General features: G+C 34.9%; 1 protein-coding gene across 4 annotated transcripts in view; it reads right to left on the minus strand.

Annotated features, from left to right (window-relative positions):
• Positions 1-17,885, minus strand: part of Dop1R1 (Dopamine 1-like receptor 1) — a 422,220-nt gene that overhangs the window by 205,651 nt on the left and 198,684 nt on the right. The gene's annotated exons all lie outside the window — the stretch shown is intronic.

A 17,885-nucleotide genomic window follows, 5' to 3' on the forward strand; every position in this document is an offset into this window, starting at 1 on the left:
TTTCTGGTTTAGAAGCTTGGCACACATCGAAATAATGGCTTTAGAAGCGCCTTATATCATATTGTAATAGAATAAAAGTTTCGAGGAGGGGAAATGCGTGTCCGTCCATATAACCATTGTAATTACGCTACAGTACGCGATTTCCCCATAGGTGAAAAAAACCTATTCATTTTGTTGATGTTCGTATAATATTAAAGAATCGAAACTGGAGGGAAGCGTTTATGGGGGATATAAGCAACATTTAATTCCGTTTGGAGCCACCGTGGTGCAGTGATATGCACATCCGCCTTACCCACAGAAGGTCTGCCGTGCAATTAATGGCCAGAATAACAGCATTTTTGGTGGTGGCAAATCCCCTCAATGCAATTCTGGCTTATATTTCGTGAGAATTGAGCTACGACAAATTTCTCTACAAGTGGTGTCGTAAGACACGGTGGCCAAAGATAGAAGGAGGAGAAGCGTAGGTGGATGAATTTTGGTACAAGTACTTATTGCTGGCTGACAATGTCGAGGACAACAAATTGGGAAGTTCGGTCCACGTTTTGGTGTAGCCCCAATATAAGGGTACTTCCCAATTTTCAATATTTTTAACATTTTATCTAAATTGATCGACCAAATTGACTGAATTTTTGAGGTAAAGGATTCCCAGTTGACAAAAAACTTTCCCGATCAAATTATGGACAATGTCCACATTTTGATATAGCCCTCATAGTGAATCCCGTATTCTGAAAATTTTACCTATGTTTCTCGACCAAATTGACTGAATTTTCTACTGAGGGTTTCCAGTGGACAGAAACATTTTTCTGATAAAAAATATGCACACAGGTCCACTTTTTGATATAGCCCCCAAAGAGCCGTACCAACCAATTTTTGGTATTTTGAAGGTTTTATCAACATTATCCAACCGAAGTAGCTGATATTTAGTATTTAGTCTTCGCAAGGGCTGCGAAGTGTTCCTTCAGGGAATGATTGTATTGATCCACCTTTAAATACAGCCACCATGGAATAGTATCGCCCGATTTTCGCTATTTTGAAGGTTTTAGCCCAAAATGACTGAAATTTTGTGTTTAGTTTTCATATATTTTTGTGGGCTTATTGAATACATCACAATTTTGTCTTTAAATATGAGTAATTTTCTTAAAAAAGTTGTTTAGACCGATGAATGGTCTAAAACGGTCCATTTCTTGTTTAAAATCGAAATTTCGATTTTGGCTACTCAACATTTTTTTTTAATAAAAATATATTTTAAAATTACCTCCTTCAACGACAAGATTATACATTTGAAGTATTCACCTTTATACATTTGAAGTACTCACTTTTTACAACTTAAACAGCGAGTAATATCTATATACAATTTTTTTCCTACTCCACTAATTTCAAAATTTGCTTCTCAAAATTGGGTAACTCTAACACCATATGATAACTATTTACTTCCAAATAAATGTGAAGTCAAGTTTATAAGATCCAAAAACAACTTAAAAAATTAATTTTATATTAACCTTTTTTAATATTCAAATATTTGAAGAAACAATTTTGAGAAAATATGGAGAAAAATTCACGTTGCCAACTATTATCAGATTTTATCTCTCAAATAGACAAAACTACTTGACGTATCAATACAAAAACTTAAATTCCTTCTAATTGGAATGTTTTTATCGACTCCCATCAATATATTTGTACTCCGAGCTACTTGGTTTTGACCATTTTGGGCCGCTGTCGTGACAGTGTGCGCCGTTCGGACCCTACAATAAAAAGCACATCCCATATCATTGATGGCAATGTGAACAGGCGTGCACTCATATCGCTCGTTTACTCAAAGAGTGACACATCTCAAAAAATCCAGTTACGAGAAAAACGCGTTTCAAGTTTGCTATTGGAATTTGACTTCCCAATTTTAAAAATATTATTCCATATTTGCTAAACAGCTAACCAGATATCAGTGCTAAATTTCTGTGCAAGATCAATCATGATTTGAAGGGTTTTAGTACTTCATAAACTCGAAAAAAACTTTTCTGTTGAATTATGCCAAACTCGAAATGAGCGGCATATATGCTAACGATGCACAGTGTTGCCGCTTCCATACAAAAGTGGACAAAAATAGAAGGAGTTGACCTAGGTTGATGAATTTTTGCACAAGTACTTATAAGGGCATAGGAATGAAAAATGTCAACTTTGGTCCATATCGGTTCAGATTTGGATATAGCCCCCATATATATCTTTCCCCGATTTTGCTATAACTCGGTCAATTTTAATGGAATAGCCTTCAAATTTTTTATGTGATATTTCCTTATGCCGTCCAGTAGTTTCACCGATTTTCGTAAAAATCGGTTCAGATTTGGATATAGCTCCAATATATATCTTTCCCCGATTTTGCTATAAATCGCTCAATTTTTGATGAATAGCCTTCAAATTTAACATGGTATGTTTCCTCAGACCACTGTTCAGTTTTACCGATTTTGATTTGATTTCACAAAAATCTATATCCTAAGGCTCTATATATATCTTTCACCGGTTTTGCTATAAATCGATCAATTTTTGAAACATAGCCTTCAAATTTAACATGGGATGTTTTCTTAAGGCCTTTTTCAGTTTCACCGATGTTGACAAAAATCGGTTTTGATTTGGATATAGCTCTCATATACATTTTCACTAAACACGCAATGTATGTGAGATATTGATTAAATAAGAAAATATGACGTAATTTTCCGTAATTGAGTGACATCGGGCGAAATTATATATCGAAGTCATATTCAAACCTGAACCGATATGGACCAAAGTTGATTTTTTTCATTGCTGTGCGCTCATAAGTACTTGTGCAAACATTCATTAACCTAGGTCAAAGGTAAAACTGAACAGGGGCCATAGGAACATCCCATGTTAAATTTGAAGGTTATTCTTCAAAAATTGAGCGAATTATAGCAAAATCGTGGGAAGATATATATGGGGGCTATATCCAAATCTGAACCGATTTGAACGAAAATCGGTGAATCTATTTAGAGGCCTAAGAAGATATCGCACATAAAATTTGAAGGCTATTCGACTAAAATTGACCGAGTTATAGCAAAATCGGTGATAGATATATATGGGGGCTATATCCAAATCTGACCCGATTTTTGTGGAAATCGGTGTAGCTTTTCAGGGGCCTAAGAAAATAACACGTACTAAATTTGAAGGCTATCCGATCAAAATTGAACAAGTTGTAGCTAAATCGGGAAAAGATATATATGGGGGTTATATAAAATCTGAACCGATATATCTCAGAAGGTTGCAGGGATGGGCAGAAAGTTCTTGCACATTTTTATTTGGAAGAGATGTCCAATTAACGGAAAACAAGAGCCGAGGTGGCAATAGGTGGCAATCAAAAGATCTGCTCTACTAAATAATAAGAATTTGAATTTTTTTATCAAATTTAAATTTTGATTTCTTGATAACGGTACATTGCCCATGTGCAGTTGATGTCAATTTTTTGTACTTAAATTTTATATTTATAGCACACCCATCAAATCCCCATCCAAAATTTTTAATTTTATCAACAAACTTTTCAGAAAATGTTATTTTAAAAATTGTCTAATTTTCATATGATTACCGCTTTAGATTACCTGGGAAATATTTTTCATATTTCAAGGGCTATAACTTCATTATGGATTCACATATCGACAAAATTCTTTCAGATTCGTTGTATGGGATGTGTTTACTGTAAGAAAAAATCATAAACATATGTAAAAGTTAACATTACAATTTTTGATTTTTGTCCACGCGGCAACATTGTGCGACGTACAGACAAAATGTGTCTAATCGAAAAAATGGTTTAACATCCCAAGTATGTTTGTTCGAAATCCGTTTCAGACAGTTTGGAGTCGACTTAGCCATATCCGATCGAAGCAACCGATCGGGTCCAAACTTAGTTTAAGTTCGAAGTGGTCCACACTGCCTCGACACCTCCCCCACAAAAGTTCAAAATATATATATAATAAATAAATTTATGCGCACGATATCTCTCGAAGACACTAACCGATTTCGTCCACATAGATCCAGGTATCGGTACACCCATTCGGGTACCTCCCACACAAAATTTCGTAAAAGTGCAGTTCAAGACCTCCTCCCGAATCGTTTGTATTCGCTGTCCCCATAACGAAGGTAAAAGTTTTTTCAGGGCAAGTCCATACTTTCTGAGAAAATGACCCGAAAACTGAAAAAACCGCTATGGCACCATGTGTAGTGCACGATAACTCTCGAATGGATAAACTGATTCTATCCAAAATTTGGCAGTCGTAATATTTAGCGAAAATTTATATTAAGATCTAAGATGGGTCATATCGGTCCACTCCCTCGGGTAACTCTCTCACAAAACTTCAAAATTTTCGCTAAAATGGTGCGCACGATACCTCTCGAAGACAGTAACCGATTTGGTCCAGACTTTGCACAACGTAATATTTCTACGAGACATAGATCCGGTTAGAACATGGACCATATATATAATTCCTACGGGTACTTCCCACACAAAATTTCGGAAAAATGCAGTTTAGGACCTCCTCTCGAATCCTTTTTGATTTTTCTTACAACTGGTTGCACTAAAGGCCCCCAGTACCATGGAACAAGTTTCTAGTGGCAAGTCCACATTTCTTGCGAAAATGACTCGAAAACTGTAAAAAAACACCACGGTCAGCACGACAACTCTCAAACCGAACACTTTGCATATCTTAATATTAGATGGAATTCAAAGACGGTGCTTATAGGTCCATTCCTTACGGTACATCCACCAAAAAAAGTTCGAAAATATTAGCTAAAATAGTCATTAACGGAGCAACCAATTTGGTGTAATCTTTGGATCTCGAAATATTTTGCCCAAAATTTGCTTAGTTTCAAAATGCTCCGTATCGGTCCATTCCTTGGGGATGGACACAAATGTTCAATATTTTTGTTAATGTGCGGTTAAGGGTCTGTTCGAGGATCCTCTCAGAAATTTTACCGAAGGTACTTTAATGGCCCTGTCTACAGAGATATTATGTTTTTCGTGGGCAAGTCCATGTTTCAATTCACACAAGCTGAGGGTATAACTCCATTGGCATGGCCGACAGATACTTTTTACTTGTTTTTTTTTTATACACTCCACTAAAGTATGGAGGGTATATTAAGTTTGTCTTTCCGTTTGTAACGCGTTGAAATAATCATTCATATTCTTGATCAGGGGAAAATTGCAAGTCGATCTATGCATATCCGTGTGTCCGTCTGTGCTAATCACTCTAGCATCCACAACAATGCAGATAGGACGCTGAAATTTTGAAAAGATGCGTCTTTCGTTTGCAGGCATATCAAGTTCGATGATGGCCTATATCGGTCCACCATATATCGATACTACCTGGTTTCAGGTATTCTGACGTTTTTAGTCACATTTTTATATATACAATTTTTAACCCAACTAGCTGTAATTTTTCGGTATTATGCGGACTTTATCTACCATTTTTAGCCGAACGAGCTGTAATTTGACATTTGCGGTTCTCTGCGGTCACGAAACTTTTTCACTAAAAATCGTCAACATATGTCCATGTCTTGATATAGCTTCCATATAACGGTACATCCCGATTTTCGGTATTATGAGGACGTTAGCTACCATTTTTAGATGAACTAGCTGTAATTTTACATTTGAGGTTCTCAGTGGTCACGAAACTTCCCAACAAAAATCATCAACATGTTTTGATATAGCCCCCATATATCGGTACCTTCCGATTTACGGTATTTTGAGGGTTTTAGCTACATTTTTTAACAGAACTATCTGTAATTTGACATTTAAGGTTCTCAGTGGCCACGAAACTTCTCCAACAAAAATAGTCAATATAGATTTATGTTTTGATATAGCCCCCATATAACGGTACCTCCCGATTTTCGGAATTTCGAGGTTTGAAGCTACAGTTTTTAACCAAACTAGCTTTAATTTGACATTTTCAGTTCTCAATGGCAAAAAACTCCTTCACTAAATATCGCCAGCATAGGTTTCTTGTTTTGGAATAGTCCACCGTGCCTCCCGATGTTCGGTGTTTGAGTATTTTAGCTACAATTTTTAACCGAACTAGTCGTATTTTGACATTTGAGGTTCTCAGTGGTCGCGAAAGTTCTCTACCAAAAATCGCCAACATAGGTTCTTGTTTTAATATAGTCCCAATGTAACGGTAGCTTTCCATTGTCGGTATTTTGAGGATTTTAGCTACAAGTTTTATCCGAACTATAGGTATTTTGACATTTGAGGTTCTACGCGGCCACGTAACTTCTTCGCTAAAAATCGTCAACACAGGTTCCTGTTTTGGTATAGTCCCCATATAACGGTAACTCCAGATGTTCGGTATTTTGAGGGTCTTAGCTACATTGTTTGACGGAACTACCCGTAATTTGACTTTTGAGGTTCCCTGCAGTTACAAAACTTTTCCAACAAAAATGTTAAAGACAGGTCGACACTTTGATATATCCCAATAGGTGGTACCTTTAACCTGCCTGAACACATTTTTTAGATAATTTAGGAATCTGATTACACAGAAACTCGTTTTATTACAAAATAAAACGAATTTGGACCAGAAATTTTTGCATATTTTGCATACCGCGAATATTTTGACATATTTTTACATACGAGGGCAGTTCGGAAACTTCTTAGCCTAGCACAAAAAGCGCGGTATAAACAGAAAAAAGTTAAGTGTTTTTGAAACTTCCATCTTTGTTATGAACACATGTTAAATTTTGTTTCGATCTGGCAACTCCTTCATATATAAACAGGTGTTCAAAAAAGACGCATCCGCAATTTTTTTACAATGGAAAAATTAGAATTGCGTGCTGTCATTAAATATTTACATAAAAAAGGTATATCGGGACAAGAAATTCATAATGATATGGTGAATGTGTTAGGTGAAAGTGCTCCTTCATATGCAACAGTAAAAAATTGGGTTGCTGAATTTAAACGTGGTCGTACAAGCATTGAAGATGAACCACGTAGTGGACTTCCAAAAACAGCAACAACAACAGAAATTGTAGCCAAAGTGCATGATATGGTATTACATGATCGACGAATAAAAGAGCGTGAAATTCCTAACATCATGGGCATCTCAATTGATCGAGTCCATTTAATTTTGCATGAAGAACGACGGATGAAAAAGCTTTCTGCAAGATGGGTGCTGCATTTGTTAACATTCGATCAAAAACGCATAAGAATGAACATTTCTCAAGCTTGTTTGGATCGTTTTAAGCGAAATAAAATGGATTTTAAGCGTCGTTTCATAACTGTTGATGAGACATGGATCCACCACTATACTCCAGAGACAAAAGAACAATCCAAACAATGGACTGAAGCTGGAGGAAGTGCCCCAAAGAAGGCAAAAACAATTCAATCGGCTGGTAAGGTTATGGCAACGGTTTTTTGGAACTTCAAAGGTATTTTAAAACAATAAATTCAGAGTATTATTGCAACCTTTTGGATCAATTAAATGTACAAATTCGAGAAAAACGTCCTGGCTTACAACACAAAAAAATAATTTTTCATCAAGACAACGCACCAGCGCACAAGAGTGTTTTAACAATGGCTAAAATCAACGAATTTAAGTACGAGTTGCTTGACCACCCACCTTATTCTCCTGATTTAGCTCCCAGTGACGTTACTTGTTCCCAAATCTTAAAAAATTCCTTGCTGGCAAGCGTTTTACCTCAAATGAAGATGCAATTACAGTTGTAAACCACTATTTTGAAGACCTTGAGGAAAACTATTTAAATCAAGGGATAGAATTGCTAGAAAAGCGTAGCCATATGCTAAAATATATTCAAGGAGTTGTGGTCTAAATATCCAACCGATATGGCTGAAATTTGGTATTAAGTCTTCGCTAGGGGTATGCAACTAAAATCTGTCCGCATAGTTCCACGTCTTCATATAGCCCCCATAGAATGGTACCTCGCGATATTTTGAAAGTTGTAGCCTCAATATCCTACCGAAATGACTGAAAATTGGTATTTAGTCTTCGTTGGGAGTATAAAATATTCCACCTGAAATTTGTCGGTATAAGTCCAGGTCTTCATACAGGCCCCATAGAACAGTACCTCCCGATTTTCGGTATTTTGAAGGTTGTGTTTTCTCTATTTTATTGACTTGTCTGAAGAGGTGACACCACGGGGTGGTCATTGTCCACTTGGGAGGAAAGAGCAACTAAGATAAGTGCTGGGCTTTGCCATAATAAAACCAGTCAAGACCATTGCTTAGTATTTCCAACCCCTACATCATTTACTTATTCCAACAGAAATTTATGATATTTAAACGTATTATTTTTAATGAATTACGTTCCCTTTTACTGTGACCTTCTGTTCCAGTTATTGAATTATTTTTAGTATCTTTATTCCGTTACTACCTTAAGGCTGTTTTTGATAACTGTAAAATACCGTACATAAAATTATTAATTCGCCGATAGCAAATCGCATTGCAAATATTTGCACATGACATATATTTTGCTCCCTTTTTGAAAAAAAAAGAAAATATCACTATAGTGTTTTATCACACCTTAAGCGTCGAATATAAATTACACATTTCCGTAGAAGAAATCAAGGATGAACTAAAGACAAAAAAACCAAAACCATACTCTTCAAATAATTTAATTAAAGCCAATTGAAATTGTAAATTTAATTTACAACCAATAAAAGATGTTGCTCGCATTTGCATGCTGGTGTCGTGGTTTTCACTTTGTTACTTTTCTCTTCCTCAACTTTTTGCTCGGGTTTTTTTTCTCCTTTTCAAAACTAATTAAATTATTCAACCGTAGAAAAGAAAACACCAACTGTAGTGTGGTTAATATAACAAATGATACGACTGTGCGGTCATGTGGGTGTAGAAATATGTATGTATATATTGGTGTGCTAAAAGTTTACATTTATGTTACGGCCATGAACGAAAAAGTCAATGAGGTTTAAATGTGTTCAATTTGTAACACCGACAAAGCGGGTGAACGATGACTTCAAAACCACACTAACCAAAACTGATGAAAAGAAAAGACAACAGAACAAAAGATTACTTAAAAAACTAAATTTAAAAGGAAAAAAATCATTTATTAAAAAAAAATAATAGGCGGTCGCACACAAAATGCATCTGAATGATAAAAGAAAACAAGTATTAAAGCTCTAAGTTCGGGCGTCCGAACTTTTTATACCCTACACCATGACATTTTCTCATTTTATATGGAATAATTAATTTTCTTTCTGTTACGAAAGTACCAAAACCGAATTTTAACTAATTCGGTCAGCTAAAAACTTGAAAATACACAACCACAACTTTTGATGGAGACGTTTTTATCAACGGGAACAATAAACGCCAAGTGACCTTCAATACTGTCGCAAACTGGAGATAAAAACATAAAATATGAAATCGGTGGTACCGTTTTATGGTGCCATACCAACACAAAACAGTTTCTGTTGGAGAAGCCTTGTGACCACTGGGAACCTCAAATGCCAAATTACAGCTAGTTCGGACAAGAAATGCAGCTAAAATCTTCAAAACTATACCAATATATACCATACATGGACCCAAGTTGACAAAAAAAAATGTAGCCAAAAATCTGAAAATACCTAAAATTGGGCAGTATCATTAATTATATGATGTCTACACGCAGAGAAAAAATATTTTTCGCTTTTGTGTATTTGTTTTGTTCAAACATTGTAATCCAAATCCAAAAATACCATCTTTTGTTCCAAACATAGAAAACAAAACAACTTTCGAATTTCCGCAATATTGTAAAAATCGTTAACAATACCGATTGTAGGAACCATCATAATCTAATTTTGTTTACAAAAAGTATTGTCAACCCAGAAAACCAGCCCCGAAATTTTTGATTTGAGTGTATATACTTCTCATATACACTTTTCATATAACGTGGATATTAGGGTTATGACTTTTTTACAACCTCATATCCCTGTATCATAGCGTGATGAGTTTTGCCATAATATTACATAAAATCTTAATTATAAGGTGATTCCGTGAAAAAACCTCACGCACTAAATGATTTTTAAATTTGAATTTATCAAAATTATGGACAATTTGTTGAAGTCACTGAAACAGTTATATAATTGAAAATAAACTTTAGAGCCACATGAGATAATTAAAATTACATAAAATTTATTTCTCACTATATTTCTTCAATTCTGAGAATCGTAAAAATGTCGTAAACGCTTTTATTCAAAAATATAATTTTTTAACAAAAAACAAAAAATTTAAAATTTTTTCAAAGTGACTTTTTTCGCGACTTTTTTAATATTTGAATGAAATAAACGTTATTATAGTTATTAGTAGGCTTATATTTATTCATACGTGCAACAAAAACTATTTTTTTGAAATTTTTTTTTTCATTTCATATATTTTTTCAAAAAAATATTTTTTTAAAATCGATTTGTGCGTGAACTTTTTTTATATTTCAATGGAATAAACTATAGCACAGTGATAAATAAGCAAAATTTCATTCATCCCTGCTACAGGAAATCATTTTTGAGGAAAAATGTCAAAAAGTCATAACCCTAGTGGATATAAATGGCGAGTATAATATTGCAATCATTGATGAACACAATACATGGTTTGCTGCATTGGCTGACAACAAAGACAAACAAAAAGCCACAAGCACCCACCACAACATAAGGAATAATTAAACACCATAACAAACTCCGGTATAACACCAAACCTCAAAGCACAATGAAGATAGAAGAATGAAACAAAACAGAAACAAATAATAACAAGAGTCTCATTGTTGGTATACATACACACAAAAACAAAGATAAAGGCATCATGTCATACAAACAAAACTCACCATAATTGTTTTTTTTTTTGTTTTTTTTTTTAACACGGCATCGAATAGCGAGAGAAGAGAAAAAATTGTCGAAGAAAAGAGAGAACTATTGTCCAGTTGACAAAAACTATTTTTGGATTTAACAAAACCCAATTGTTGGAATCACAATACTACATTTGGAATTTAACAATATCTTTACAATACATATTTTGCTCTTCGAATATTGTTGGATCAATCATATTTTGTTCTCTGCGTGTATACCAAACGCTGGATCCACGTTCGCAATTTTTAAGAGAAAAATTTTCTGACCACAGTTACCTTCAAAAGTACTGGTAGTAATATATCTAAATTCAATTCAAAATGCCTAAAATCGTGAGGTTACGTTATATGAGGGCTAGATGTCAAATTAAGCATAGTTCTGTCAAAAAAATGTAGCTAAAACCCTCAAAGTACTTAAAATCGGGTGACACCGAAGTAGAGAAAAGGATCTTAGTTGCGTAGCCGGTTTTCGATCTGTCCATAGAAGTACGATATTTTACGTAAGTAAGGTACAGACTTCTTACACGGCAAATAACTAAAAATTTAAAACATAATATAATTTTTTCGACGTGGAAGTTTTCGTTAGTTATTCTAATTATTTTACGTAAAAATGTGTACACATTATTTGCATAAAATGTGCTGGAAATTACATTTTTCAATACTATTTTTGTGGATTTTTTTTCAAGCCCTCAAAATTGAAGTTAAGTTTTACTAACTATGCCATCCTATGCCACTCTCAAATTTTTTTTGGAGAATCTTAAAAATAGTGTAAATTTTATAAAAAAAAGTAGGTTCAGCTGCATGTACTTGCATTTCCATGCGTGGCTCCAAAAATACTAACGATGCTTCTGGTCGTTTTCACATACACTATATGATGTATTTTTGAGCTGTTTTCTTTTGGGTTTTAAGTTTTCATTAATGATTTAGATATTTTTGTTTTGGGATCTACTTTTAAGCATATTTTACACTTACGCTTGCATAGCTTCGATATATGATGTTATATTAACAAGTAAAAAAGTATCAGTCGGCTTTGCCGACAGAGATATACCCTCAGCCTGTATACATTGAAACAATGTTTGCCCAAAAACGTATGTTTTTCGGGGTTTTTGGGAATTTGAACCGACAAAAATGTTCATTAGGATTAGAGATCAAAAGTTTTGCGGAGGAGATACTAAAAGGAATGGATACATATGGTGCCATAGGGGGTTTTTACACCCTTCGGGATGTTTGCTCAAGAAGTATGGACTTACCCCTGAAAAAACGTTTACCATCGTAATTGAGGCAGCGAATGCAAGTTGCTTCAACAAAAATCAAAGTGATTCGATAGCAGGTCTTAAAATGAACTTGTCCGAAATTTTGTGTGGGAGGTACCGGATGGAGTGGACAAATATAGTCCATATTTGAACCTGATCTATATCTAGTAGATATATTAGATGTGTAAAGTATGGACCAATTCGGACACTCCCTTCAAGAGTTACCGTATAAATACATTTATCGAACATTTTTGAACTTTTGTGGGGGACGTACCTGAAGGAGTGGACCGATATGGCTTATCTTCACACTTAAACTATGTTTGGACAAAATATTACTAAGGGCAAATTTTTGGACCGAATCGGCAGATCCGTTCTAGAGTTATCTTGCGCTCCAACCACCTCACACGGTGTCATAGGGTTTTTTTTGCAACTTTCAGGCTATTTTCTCAGGAAGTATGGACTTGCCCCTAATGAAACTTGTACCGTCGTATGGAGGGCAGTGAATACAAGTTGCTAAAACAAAAATCAGAGCGATTCGAGAGATGGCCCTAAACTGAACTTTTCCGAAATTTTGTGTGGGAGGTACCCGAAGGAGTGGGCCGATTATGTCTATATTGAAACATTATCTAAGTTTGGTACACATTTTACGATGGGCAAAGTATGGACCAAATCGGTTACTCCCTTCAAGAATTATCATGCGCACAAATTTTCCGAACATTTTCGAACTTTTGTGGGGGAGGTACCGGAAGGAGTGGACCGATATAGCCCATCTTCGAACTTAAACTAAGATTGGGCAAAATATTACAAAAGCCAAAATTTGAACCGAATCGGTTCATCCGTTCAAGAGTTATCGTGCGCCCCAGCCAGCCAGACAGGCAGACAGACGGACGGACATTGCTCAATCGACTCAAAATTGTCTGAAACAGATTTCGTCCAAACATACTTGGGGTCTAAAACCATTATTTCGATGAGGAACATTTTGCCCGTATGAAAGTGTTATACCCTCGTTAGCATAAATGCTGAGGGTATAAAAATGAAAAACAAGTAAAAATGTTAAGTTCGGCCAGACCGAACTTTATTATACTCCCAATTTTCTGGCCTCATATGAAATAATTGGTTTCCTTTCCTGTTCCCCATAGCCGATTTAGGTCGAAAATGAAAAAAAGTCTTCAAAGAACCAGAAATATGACGGTGCTTTACCAAAACCTGGACCTATATCCACACTTTTTGGTGGGGAAGTTTCCAGATCAATGAGAACTCCTAATACCAAATTACAGCCCATTCGGGCCGAAAATGTAGGTATAAACTTCAAAATACCTAAAATCGGGAGGTACCGTTATATGGGGGTTATACCAAAACCCGGATCTATGTCCACAATTTTTGGTGCATATGGTTACTGACTACAGAGAACCCCAAACACCAAGAACAGCCAATTCAGGCCGAAACTGTAGATAAAATACCTCAAATCGGGTGGTACTGCTATATGGGGCTATAGAAAAAGTAGACCAATATTGATGATTTTTTTCGGTAAAGTAGTTTGTACTTACTTTTAAAATTTGTTATACATATTTGTAATATTTTTGTCGCACCTTTCCATACAAGTGGGACCACTGCGCACTGATGTCAAAAATCTACTCAGCGAAAATTCCGATTTTACGTTTTCCCGGAAAATAGTGTACGACATTTCGAAAACTGGCGCTTATCCTATATGTCAACTTTGTATGGAAGTAAACAACGCAGCAAAATGTTCGATGCCAAAGATGCTATTCAATCATGGCTGCAAGTCATCTTTTTATCATCTTCATCGATGAATTTTATAAGAGATTTTAAAAGATGCTATTCATTTTTGGATCCAAAGCATGTCATTTACACCCATGTTTTGAAATGTCATTTTCACCAATGATCTGACATGTCATTTCCACCAATGCTTTGGTATGTCATTTTCACCAACCCTTTGCAATGACATTATCATTATATTATGTATCATGTCCTACACTACAAGGTGTTGTTTGTTTTACAAAAAAAAAAATCATGTAACACCTCGAAATATTGGTTCCGTACACACATTTGGTGGTACCGATCTTCATATAATTTAGCTCTTGGACCTTCTAGTAAAGACAATGTACAAAATGCTATGTATATATGACTGGACGCAGCAACAAGTCGCAATCATGGAAAAGGAATTCCGCGGGGATATAGTCCCAGATATTGTGGTATACGGTATCACAAGGTCAGTCCGGTCCGTCTATAGTCCTTTCTTACTTGTAAAAGAAATATATTTTTCTTCCATCCGACATATTGTCATTACATGATGGTAAAGAAATTGTCGGAATCGTGACATAGAAAATCCTAGATATCCATTTAACTACAGCGTCTTAGTTTTATGCTACTTTTGATTTTAATTAATCCGTTTTATTCCCACCTGGCTTAATATGTTTGTCGGCCCGTATGTTCGTAATAAATTGTTATGAATCTTCAGAACGCAATCATATACCAATGCAAAAAAAAAATTACTCATGGAATTCGGAACCTTATGACAAGGACGAACCCTACTTTTAGATATTGCTCATGAGCTATTTTGTGAGTCAAAACGACTATACATCTTGTGTGAAACATTTCAAACTGTTATATAAAAGAGGAATTTTTGACCTCTCAACGTAAAGTATGTGGTCGGTATTTTATACAAATGATGTCAATAATGTGGTCGATATGGTACAGAGTCAACATTTTCTTATATTGATCGCAATTGCCACTAAAATATGATCCCATACCATCAGAAATTTAAATTAAGTACACGCAAATATTTATATGTTGCCTGTATCTTAACCTCACGTCTCTTGAAAAAGTATCCTTGTTTAAAAAATATTCTTATTCGCCAAAAGATCATGCAAAAGTTGTGGATTAGGGTATAAGATAGTCGGTCCCGTCCGACTACAGTCTTTTCTTACTTGTTTTTTCAGGGATTTAGCCGCATTATCTTATAGAAATGACAGTAATTTAATACATATTTAATCTTCTTTGCTACTACACTTTTCTCCAGAAATTTTTCAGTACAGGTCCACGTTTTATATAGCCTCCGTAGAACGGTACCTCCCACGGTACCACAATTTGTCAGTACATTTAAACGTTTTGATCAAGCCATCGACATACGGGATAAGCACCAGTGTTCGAAATTTCGAAAAGTTAATCTTTCACATATGTAAAGTCGCGCTTGCGCATGTAAATCATGTTCTTTATATTTTGTGAAACGATTACATATATTGGCAATAATTCTCCATGATACCTTTTTTAATTTAGATTTTTTTTTAATATTTTTTAAAATTAAATTAAAAAGTATCCAAAAATATGGGTTTTAGGAATGTACCACTACCATCGAGGGGAGAGGGGTTTTTAAGGTAAGATTTTTATTTAATTTACTGACAGATGAGACTTCATATATACCAAAACTTGTTTAAAATATTACATATTCATTCATAAATATTTTTTGAAAAAAATGATTTTACCCAGATAGCATTTAGAAGACTGTTTTTTCAAAAATCACATTGAGGAGTCTTTTTAGAGTCCTTTTTGTGATCAAAAATTGATTAAGTCGCTTGTGTGATCAGAAAGGGACTCGAAAGTGACTCCCTGTAATGATTAAAAAGAGTTCAATTTAAAATACAACAACAAATGTGTAGCAATCACAAATAAATCATTGAGGTGTTTAAAATGTGACAATTTTTTGTTATTTATTGTCACATTTTGATCATCTGGAAGATTGAAAAATGCTTAATCAAAAAAGGGTCATACAGGTGTTTGAAAAGTGATTATAATTATGTATACTCTGATCATATTTTGAACAGTTAGGTGATTAAAAACTGATTGTTTTGTTTTATTTTTATTTGGTTGTAAATAAAAAAATAAAATTCTCATATACACTTTCTACAAAATTTTGATATAAATGTAACGTATAATATTAAAGGTACAGACAAACACAACACAACAGGTTTTGCCAAGTGAAATGAAGAAGCAGTATACTAACCACCAAGCAACATAAAGGATAATTAAAAGACATAACAAAGCAGAAAAGACTATAAAACAAAGGAAAGAAACAAAGAAGAATAAAAAGAAAATTTTTTTAATTTATTTCGTCTAACAAAAAGACTCATAAATGACTCCCTAAAGACTCATAAATGATTATAAACATGACTCTAAAAAGACTCGAAAAAGGGTCCGAAATTAATCAACAAAACACCAATAAATGATTGAAATACGACTCGAAAAAGACTCATTTGTGATTTGTTTAGAAGAGTCGCCTGAGGTTATGTTTTCCTACCGACAAAGGAGTCATTTATGATCAGAAAATGAGCTCATATTCTAGCTTTTTAATCGTGCAGTCGGATCAAAAAAGACTCGAATTTGATTAAAATTTTCAAAAAATGCTGACTGGGTACTGTTCGAAAAATCGAACAGTAAGAACGAAATGGGTAAAAAAATTAAATTTTTTTAAATTTAAAATTTATTCAAAAATTTGAAAAACAATCTCCTTGGATTTTCAGAAAATTCAAAGTGAAAACAAATTAAACCTCAACTGTTCTTAAAATATAATACTTATGCCCTCAGCATTTATGCTAACGAGGGTATATACACTTCCATACGGGCAAAATGTGCCACATCGAAATAATGGTTTTAGACCCCAAGTATGTTTGGACGAAATCCGTTTCAGACAATTTGGAGTCGATTTAGCAATGTGCGTCCATCTGTCTGGCTGGTTGGTGCGCACGATAACTCTGAACGGATTAACCGATTCGAACCAAATTTTGTGTATCGTAATATTCGGTCCACTCCTTCGGGTACCTCCCCCACAAAAGTTCGAAAATGTTCGGAAAATGTGTGCGCACGATAACTCTTGGAGGGAGTAACCGATTTAGTCCATGCTTTGCACATTCTGAAATTTCTACCAGACTTAGATGAGGTTCCAATATGGACTCAATCGGTCCACTCCTTCGGGTACCTCCCACACAAAATTTTAGAAAAGTTCAGTTTAGTACCAGCTCTCGAATCACTTTAATTTTTGATGAATTCAACTTGTAATCACTGCTCCCCATACGACGGTTTAGGTTTCATCAGGGGCAAGCTCACCATTCCTGACAAAATAGCCTTAAAGTTGTAAAAAACCCTATGACCCGTGTTGTTCACTTTAAGATCTGCTCTCGGATCACTTTGATTTTTGTTGAAGCAAATTGCATTCACTGACCCCCTTTACGATCGTACAAGTTTTTTCAGGGACAAGTAAATACTTCCTGAGAAAACAGCCCAAAAGCTGTGAAAATCGCTATGGCTCTTTTTATAGTGGCTAGTGCAATTTAGGGTCTGTTCGAAGATCCTTTGGAAATATATACCGATGCTTTTTGTTGTGGTCCTATTTACAGCTATATTATGTTTTGCGTGGACAAGTTCATGCTTCCTGGCCTACTGGTCTAAATGTTATACGATGACCCACTGAAATGACTAGTGGGTGCGATATCTATCGGTCCATTCCTTCAAGTATATCCTCCGCAAAACTTTTGAACATCAATCCTAATCCACATTTTTGTCTGAAAGTTCAAATTTTCAAAAACGGCCTCAAAATTCTGAAAAGTCCCTAAATACATTCGATCTGTCCGTAGATGAAAGTTTCACTTCACATTGGTATATCTCTGTCGGCAAAGCCAGCTGGTACTTTCTTACTTGTTTTAGCTTATTTTTCAACTTCTAGTGGCAATAGAATAACTAGTTATTCTAGTGGTTATATAATAACTAGTTACCCAGTGCAACGTGCCCA

This window comes from Musca autumnalis, unplaced genomic scaffold, assembly GCF_047663935.1.
Source record: "Musca autumnalis isolate F117 unplaced genomic scaffold, ASM4766393v1 scaffold_1, whole genome shotgun sequence".
In the NCBI taxonomy this organism is placed as follows: domain Eukaryota; kingdom Metazoa; phylum Arthropoda; class Insecta; order Diptera; family Muscidae; genus Musca; species Musca autumnalis.